Source organism: Sorex araneus, chromosome 2 (genome assembly GCF_027595985.1).
Source record: "Sorex araneus isolate mSorAra2 chromosome 2, mSorAra2.pri, whole genome shotgun sequence".
Classification (NCBI taxonomy): Eukaryota; Metazoa; Chordata; class Mammalia; order Eulipotyphla; family Soricidae; genus Sorex; species Sorex araneus.
The window spans coordinates 289,059,719-289,069,917 of record NC_073303.1 but is presented as its reverse complement, the minus strand read 5'-3'; positions in this window follow the sequence as shown (position 1 = coordinate 289,069,917).

The following is a 10,199-nucleotide window of genomic DNA, read 5'->3' as shown; positions in this document are numbered from 1 at the left end:
TATTTATTTCCCCCCTTTGAGTATTAGCATCATGTCTCTAAAACTCCTTTTTTAAAAAAATTTTTTTTTGGCTTTTTGAGTCACACCCGGCAATACTCAGGGCTGACTCCTGGCTCTGCACTCAGGAATCACTCCTGGAGGCGCTTGGGGGACCATACGGGATGCTGGGAATCGAAGCCGGGTCGGCTGCGTGCAAGGCAAATGTCCTACCTGCTGCACTATGGCTCCAGCCCCAAGTCTCTAAGACTCTTTAGAGTGTCTTGATACAGATCTGTAGAGATTTTGGCTCTGTCACTAGGTCTATAATCTAGGATATTTAGTCTTTTCAAAGTTCATTTTTCTAATGTCTGAAATTTGTATGAACTTATACATGGATTTGTAATACTACAAGATACATTTCCAAGCTTCCAGAACATAAGAATGTCTTAACAATAGCAATAATAACAACTAATATTTACTAAGCCTTCCCAGCTGTACTATCATTCTGGCCCCTTGAGAGTATTCTTTGTATCCTTTCATAAACAACAAAAAACAGTATTTCCTATTTCCTGATCTCCTAGTACATCTTCAACAAGTTTGCAGAATATATATATTTATATATTTATATGTGCATATATATGATAAAAATTCTCAAACCCAGTTATACTTTTCTATGATAACAAAGGACAGGCAGAGATTAAAATTAAAATAACTCCAAAGAAAAGAAGTAGACACATTTAATAAAATAGATACATAATGTTTATGATAAAATTTTAAGATGTTGATGAAAGTAATCAAGTAGATCTAAATGAATGGTTTGGCATATTATATTCATAAATTAGCTAAGTCAAAGCTGTTATTTCTTCCCAGATTTATCCACTGATTAAAATCAAATTCTATCAATGTTTCAATTGTATCTGGTATAGGCATGGACTATATTGTCCTAAAATTAACATAGTGAGACATGAACCTTAGAATATCTACAATAATCTGAAAAAGAACAAAGTGAGAGTAGCCATTATATCTAATATAGAGATATATTTTAACAATCCGTACATGGTGGCTTTCATTTAGAGAGATAGGTAAATGAAATAGAACAGAGCAACTGGGAATAGATTTCTACAAACATGATCAGAAAATTTCTTAAATAGGCCTTGTTTTTCAGAGTATGTTGAGGTTCAGCAGTACTGAGCAGAAAGTAGAGAATATGGACAAACTCCCTTCTCCCACCCTGCACTATCAGCATGCCTGAGGAGAGGATAGAAACATATATTAACACTTTGTCATTATTCAAATTCTATAGTTTGCATTAAAGTTCAGTCTTAGAACACAACAGTTAATAGTTTTAACGAATGTATAATAACATTCTCTCAACACTGTAATATCAAACATATTACTTTGCCTTGAATTTCCCCTGTGCTGTTCTTTTGACTTTTACAGAGTTCATGGGTTGATATGTTCCATAACTTCATATAATTGATATAAAGTATGCAGTCTTTCAAATTGATTTCTTTTACTTAGCTTTCTCCGTGCCTCTCCAAGGCATGATAATTGATTGCGTGTGGGGAGGAGAGGGGAGGTAACACCTGGAAGTGCTCAGGGATAACTCCTGGTGGGGTTTGAGAAACTCTATGGAGTGTTGAGGATCAATCCTGGTTTGACCACATGTAAGGCAAATGTCCTACCACTGTACTATGTCTCTAGCTCGATAACTCATTTTTTAAAACTGAATAATATTCCATCATATGGATGTATTACATTTTATTTACATTTTATTTACCCCTTGAATTTTATGTGTTTAATCCACTAAAAACATCTTAGCCGCATCCCCAAGTAATGTTCATACAGAGAAGTGTGGTTGTTTGATTGTATGGTAAGAGTTTGTTTAGCATTATACTATCACACAAGGAGAATACCTTGTATGTGACTTACCTCTGTCAATTCCCAAATACCACATGGTGTCCTGAGCATGACAAGCATGGCCCTGGAGGTCCTTGAGCCCTATTGGGTGGTTGGGCTAATCCCATGGTATCACAGAGCCTGAAAAGCAACACATCCTCAGGTCTTTGTAGGGAACTACTGGCTCAGCTGACCTAGAGCACGGGCCACAGGCACCTTTAATAGAGAAACCACTAAGCTGTCTGCCATTTTGTTTTCTCAGCAGCGATGAATGAGAGTTCCTGCTTCTATATTCTCACCAGCATTTTGATGCCGGTGAGGTCCCCAGGTGACTTATATGAAGCTGAAAGGAGAGATGTGGCAGCCTCAAGACGGGATCTGTTTCTTTCTTTGAATCCACTTCTGCCACCTTGGGAATGGCAATCAAACACTGATAAAGTCTGTTAAGCTACGGGCTGCTACATGGCACAGACCTACCGTCAAGCTGTGTCTGATGTCCAGTTTTTCTGTGCAGCACGGTAGTTAATCCCCACATCCAACTCCTCACGGAGTTGTGGACTCAGGTTGGATCAGGAAGTAAGACCTAGACCTTACCTAGACCTGTGGTTTCCTTCGCCTTTGACTCAGAAAAGAATTTCAGGAGGTGAGCAGTGAAGTGGAAAAATAGATCTTATTTGGAGTATTTGAGGAAGGAGAAGGAGAGGGAGGGGGGATAAAAGAGACACAGAGAGTGAGTGAGTGAGAGAGAGAGAGAGAGAGAAAGAGAGTGTAACATGCTCAAGGGAGAAGGTAAGCTTCTCCAAATGCAGAGAGCCCCAGTACACATCCCAACATTAGATATGAAAGTATACATCTCAAGAGGGGGAATGTGGACAACACAAGTGTCTGGTCTCCACATCTGTTTGATAGCAACACATGTGCAGAGGCCCCACATTGGGTCAGGCAGCATATGGGCAGGCTTCTTTGATTCAAGTTGGCTTTAATAGGATTTTCATAAAGCTGACCCAGGTGGTTTTTTTCTATCAAGGTGAGACTCTTTCTAGGATGGTTATCAAGGGGTAGAGTTGAGAGTAGCTGATGCTCTTCTCTGATAGTCTTTCCCTGTTTTTTTTTTCCTGTTGGAACTTCTCTCAGAGAGGGAATCAAACCTTTTCTGACCTGTTCTCGTTCCAGGTCTTATCAGGCCTTATAAGTTACTATGTCCACAGATGAGTTTTTGCAGCCTTGGGGATATTGGTTTTATTACTTCCCAGGAAATCATTGCAGTGGGGGCTCTTCCCTATATACCAGCCTGCTTCTATATGATACTGTTAATATTTTTAACTTCAACTCTCTTAGTAGAGTGGTACTATAATATAATATTTTAATTTATAATTCCTTAGTGACATATGATGTTGAGCATCATTTCATAAATATATACATACATACTTCATTCATGATCTGCACCTCACCCTACACAAATAATTGCAACTAAAATTGTGGCAATACAAATAAGATTTGGAAGATTACATATCATGGTGCAGAGTCTCCTGCCCCCACGCCTGGCTGTCTTTACCAGGGCCTCTCAGAGGGGGGGCTCATTGAGTTTTCTTCCCTGCCCCATGCAGAGCCCCGGCAGCTAAAGACCTTCAGAACTCAGCCACAGCCATCCTCAAGGCCACTCTCCACACACTCGATGAGCCTCATGCATGAAGGAACCGGAAGAGGAACCCAAGTGTGTGGAACCTGGGGCTGAGATCTCCAAGCCTGCTTGGATCGGGACTGGGCTTCCTCTACCCAGATCCCCCATTTTCCAGAATCTAGGTGCAGTCACACCCACAAACTGCCCCTGGGGCCATGTTATCCCATCAACGGTCAAGATCCAGAGACTATAAAACAAAGCAAGCTACTGAGAGTATCCTGCCCGCACAGCAGAGCGTGGCAAGCTCCCCATGGCATATTCGATATGCCAAAAACAGTCATAATGATGGTTCTCATTCCCCTGACCCTGAAAGAGCTTCTAATGTGGCACTGTTGAGAAGGACGAGTAAAGAGAGACTGCTAAAATCTCAGGGCTAGGACAAATGGAGACATTACTGGCACCCGCTCGAGCAAATCAATGAACAATGGGATGACAGTGATTCAGTGATATATCATGGTATGGATTTTATACTATAATTTTGTAAAATATCGCCACTGAGAGGTAATGGGGAAATTGACAATTTTCTCTGTATTACTTTTTTATTTTCATTTTAAAACTAAACCACTGTTAAATACATAGCTACAAAGTTTTTCGTGATTGGGTTTTGATCATACAATGTTCCAATGCTGGTCCCTTCATCGGTGTACACTTCCTATCACCAATGTCCCCAGTTTCCCTCCTACCACCCCCAGCCCCTAGTCAGCCTTTATCACAGGCATTTTTCTTTTCTCTGTTTTTCTCTCTGTCTCTCTGTCTCTTTGTCTCTGTCCCTCTTTCATTTGGGCAGTAAGGTTTGCAGTACAGGTATTGAGAGGTGATCATGTATACCCCTTTACCTACTTCCTGCATTCAGTTTCTGTCCAGAGTGATCATTTCCAACTGTCATTGCCATAGTGGTCCCTTCTTAAAATCTGCATGAGAATCAGTAGTTGCAATGGAAATTAGATTGAAAAAACAGCAAAAAAGAGAAACAATACAGGTTTTTCTAAGAAAGTCTTTTCTGCCTAGAAGTTGAAATCTGAGTACTGAAGGTATTCCCGAATCTTACAGCGTTGGAAAAGCAGACACTTCTTCTGCAGAGTGCAGTTAGTGTGAACAAAGGCAGTGACCCAAGAAGCACAGAAGGAGATTGAATTAGGGATTCGGAGAAGTTGAATCCCTCCAGTAAGCATTGTTTCAAATTAGCCTTTGACTGGTCAAGACACAGAGCACAAAACTGAGGGTGAACAGGATAAAGAGAAACCTGCTACTAGGAATCATAAATCCCCAGACCAATTTCTGGGTTCAAATACATGATGACATGATAAGACTTCTTGCATACACCAGGATTTGGCTAGAAGAAACTCGACTAAAAATAAGAAAAGGCAAGTCCTTAGTGAAATTGCCTACATCAGCTGATCAGGGATTCCTGGTCAGGGAAACTCAGGTATTCCTGAGTTCAACAGCATTAATGTCTGCTGAGGAACCCTCCCCAATGTCTATTGCTCCCCACTTTCTCTCATCACAAAGAAATTTAAAGCTAACCCAGGACAATTCAGTTAAATGAACCAATAAATCTTTTCACTTAAACCATTTTAATTTTTGTTCTCTATCACTTACAATTAGAGGATCATTAACAGATACATTGTTCTTCTACTTCACACTTGGCAATGTGCAATTTATGTCATGAACACAGAGAAGTGCTGACATTTATCTAAATGGTGATGTGCAGACACCTCCACAGTTGTGATAACCCAGACCCACAAGTACACTGATGGGCATTTGTTCTGACACGAGCACACATACATTACTGAATGAGCAAGCACATAGGTACAGAAAAAAACAAACAAGCAAAAAATGAACAACCAAAAACATTCATGGTGGCTTACCTTTGTGAATATGGAATAATCTCTCTAGAAGAAAAACTATTATGAGTCATCTGTATCTCACCTTTGGGCATATTACTAGCCTCGGCGTATTCAGAGGCAGAGATGTTGCACTTCTTTCAATAAATTCATGAACCTAGAGGTACATTCGTTTGAACTTCAGATGATGATGTGGGATTATAACATTATAAAGGTTTCTAAGGTTCAGAATCTGCTAATGAGTTATGTGTTCAATTCAATATCGCTTCAATTCCACAAACACAGGCAGGACCTGGATATCTATGAAGGTGTCTCCCTGGAGCTGGGTTCATGCTGTTGACGGAATGTTAGAGTCTGATACCATTTCTCTATTTGGCATATGCATGAGGAGTAAAGCTAAGCTGCAATTAGTTGAGGGGTAGTGATCAGGGAATGTAACATTTGTGGTGCTGAACATGAGGCAAACTGGACAGTGATGAAGGGGAGAAAAGTAAATATTTAATATTCCCACTGAATTTGGACTTTCAAGTACATGGAGGAATATGCTTAATAAATAAGTTTGTCTTTCAAGAAGTTTCCCCTTTCCATAAATGTCTTGAGGATGTTTAACATTGATACACTTTTATCTATTTGACTGATCAAATAGATAAATAGATGACAATAGAGTTGTCATCTGACCTACAATGTCTTTTATAGCCCTGCATTTTATTCCCAGTTCAGGATTGAACACATGTCCATGAATTGCATATTGGTGTTATATCTTTTCCTTTCCATTTTTGGAATAAAACATGTTTATTGGGGAAATAAAGGGAAGGAAGGAGAGAGATACATCTAGATGTGTACCCAAGAGAGAGCACAGGCTTCCCCAGAGTAGCAAGAGCCCAGTGTGGCATTTTGGAGAAGGTTAAACATTCCTTACACAAGTAGGGGTTAATGGGGCATTTCCTGGGGAAAAACATTGAACTTCGGTGGTTCATTCTTGAGTTCTCATCACAGCCTTTGTCTATGCTTCCCTGGTGTCTCTCTTCCCAGGCATTCTTCTGTGCTTGCGCCTGGAATTCTGCATCTCGATTGCTGTCTAGGCTCCAAAAATGGGTCCTTTGTGTCAAAGGTCTTCTTGCCTTTGTGCCGGTTTGGTATAGTTGCCTTCAAAATAGATTCCTCTGACTTCCATGATAAGTACATATATGTTGTCAAGGTTTATTTACTCTATAAAATATGCATGCCATTCTTGGGGCATCATATACAAAAGTACATCATGTCTGCTATCCTTCATTGGTAAAGCTAACTTTGATTATTTGTAAAGTGTTTGACTTCTGCACTACTTCCCATTTTTTAAAAATGTATAAGTAATTTATACAATAGCACACTGGTTGGGCGTTTACCTTTCATGCAGCCAACCCGAATTTGATTCCTCCGCCCCTCTTGGAGAGCCTGGCAGGCTACCGAGAGTATCTCGCCTGCTCGGCAGGGCCTGGCAAGCTACCCGTGCATATTGACTATGCCAAAAACAGTAACAATAAGTCTCTCAATGAGAGACGTTACTGGTGCCTACTCGAACAAATCAATGAGCAATGGGATGACAGTGATATATGCCCACAGTGATATAAGTAATTTATATTGATATGTTTATATTCTATAATATACCTAGTTCCTTGTTTCTCTAGTCATAATACTTTGTTGCTTTTTTCACTAAAATTTACAAGATTGGCAATAATATTTTAATTTTCAAGTTATAATTTCTTCTAATTTTTTTAAATTGACATTTGTCTGTAAATAAACCTCTCCTTTATCTTTCTCCTTAGCTGCCTCTATAATTGATACATTTGTAACTATCCATATACCTGTTTGTTATTCATATTATCTATAGATTTTAAATTTATCTTCAACTTTAATGTTATTATTTTTGATGTACACACTACCCAATATTTATTTTTTTCTTTCAAAATGATTATTTTAGAATCTTCTCTGGAGTAAGACAGGCTCTTGTTGCTGACAGTCTCTGAGTTGCAGACATTCCTTGTTTTTTCTCCATTTAAGATTTCGAAATGGGAACCCTTTTAAGCAGATTTTACCATAGAGGTTTTCCCTTTCTGCATAGCTTTTAAAATTCCTCCATTGATTGTCATTTTTGTTGTTGTTGTTTTGCTTTTTGGGTCACACCTGGAGATGCACAGGGCTTACTCCTGTCTCTGCACTCAGGAATCACCCCTGGTGGTGCTCAGGAGATGATATGGAATGCTGGGAATCAAACCCAGATCAGCTGAGTGCAAGGCAAAAGCCATACCCGCTGTGCTATTTCTCCAGCCCCGATTGCCAGTTTTTATATATGACAAAATATTTATCCTTATTAAAAAAAATTATTTTATTGAATCACCATGAAAAAAGTTACAAAGCTTTAAGGTTTAAGTCTCAGTCATATAATGATCAAACCCCCATCCCTTCACCAGTGCACATGTTCCACCACCAAGAACCCAAATATATCCCCCTCCCACACCCATCCCTCCAACTGAGTGGCTAATGATCTTCACTTTATTCTCTCTATACTTTGAATACTTTCAATATTTCAACAGAGAACTCACTATTATTATTTGGAATTTTCCCCCAACAATCAAACCTGCTGAAAAGGCATCATTTGATAATTTGTTTTCCATTGCTGAGAATGAGGATTATATGAGCTTGCGCGGCTGCAGCCGCAGGGTTTTGGATTTCTGATATTTTAGCTCAGTTCACAGTCCAGATGCATTTCTTTAAGAAGCCACTGTTGTGCCAAAATGGGTTAGTAGACCTCCCGAATCATAGTCTTTAAGGAGCAGAAGGGTCGTTTTTGCGCACAGCTGCTCCGGATCTCCTATAACAAAATATTTAAATCTTACCCTTGTCCAGTTCTCAATTCAATTATTTTCCTAAGAGGTTTTTAAAAAAATTGTGGGAATGGTATCAAAAGAGGAAGCCTCAGTTTCCCCTTGCCAGTTGCCATGAGCAGTCCCATTTTTGACTGACCCTATCCTACATTTTTAACATTCCTAAAAAATCCTGGGTTCTTTCTTATAAAAGAGAAGTTGACAATGATCCAAAATCATCGATTTTACCCCAGACCTTAGGGTCAAGGAGACTAAGCGATAAAAGCTGATTAAGAGAGGCTGGATCTATAATACAGTGGGTAGGGCGTTTGCCTTGCACTTAGCCAACCGGGTTCTATTCCCATCATTTCATATGGTCCCCCGAGCACCGCCACGGGTGATTCCTGAGTGCAGAGCCAGGAGTCAGCCCTGAGGATAGCCGGGTGTGACCCAAAGAGCCAAGCTAATTAAGAGATAACAAGGTAATTTAGCCCTATACTAAGTTTATCCCCTGCTGGGAGTTTCTTTCTCTTCTACTTACTCTTCAATAAACACTTCCATTTTATAACTCTGAGTCTGAGCATCTTTATTACTCAATATGTTTATTCTTGAAAGTATCAAAGAACCTGAGAACTATGGATGGACACAGGAATCTACCACCACAGATTATTGGAAAGAAAGAGAAAGGGAAAGTGAAGAAAACACCCCATGTGGGCCCCAACTGGGGTGGAATTTAGTATAGAATCAAGTTAACTCAGATTATTATTTTTGGGGGGGTTATAAGAAAACTGGGTCTTTGTAAAACAGAGAATGCAGGGAAGTTAAACCTAAGGGCTCTTTGTATGGGCCCTTTCAATGAAAATCTGGCTCCTTGTGTTTCAGATTGACAAAACTGTTGCAAGGATTTTACAGAGTAGTCTGGTCATTTACCATAGATCACTGTAACACTGTATCACTGTCATCCTGTTGCTGATCTATCTGCTCTCTCAAACACCAGTAACGTCTCCATTGTGAGACTTGTTGCTGTTTTTGGGATATCGAATATGCCACGGGGAGCTTGCCAGGCTCTGCTGTGCAGGCGGGATACTCTCAGTAGCTTGCCAGGCTCTCCAAGAGGGACAGAGTAATCGAACCCGGTAGATTTGTATGCAAGGCAAATGCCCTACCCGCTGTGTTATCTCGCCAACCCTCAGATACTGCCTATTTTCTTAGTGTCCTCATGAGTCTAAGGTCTGTGGCAGAAGTTTTTGATGTTGGAGAATTGTTAACTTCCCTTTTTCGCAGAAGAAACCCAGATATTCACAGGAACATTAAAAATGCAGCATGAACCGCAAAAGATACAGTGAGCAGAATACAAAGACAATCTACAGAATGGGAAAGAATATTTACACAATACCCATCAGATAAGGGGTTGATATCAATGGTATATAAAGCACTGGTTGAACTCTACAAGAAGAAAACATCCAACCCCATCAAAAAATGGGGCGAAGAAATGAACAGAAACTTTACCAAGGAAGAGATATAAATGGCCAAAAGGCACATGAAAAAGTGCTCTACATCAGTAATCATCAGAGAGATGCAGATCAAAACAACCACGAGATACCACTTCACACCACAGAGGCTAGCACACATCCAAAAGAACAAAAGCAACCACTGTTGGAGAGGATGTGGGGAGAAAGGGACCCTTCTACACTGCTGGTGGGAATGCCGACTGGTTCAGCCCTTTTGGAAAACAATATGGATGACTCTCAAAAAATTATAGGTTGAGCTCCCATTTGACCCAGCAATACCACTGCTGGGAATATATCCCAGAAAAGCCAAAAAGTATAGTCGAAATGACATCTGCACTTATATGTTCATCGCAGCACTGTTTACAATAGCCAGAATCTGGAAAAAACCCGAGTGCCCTAGAACAGATGACTGGTTGAAGAAACTCTGGCACATCTATACAAT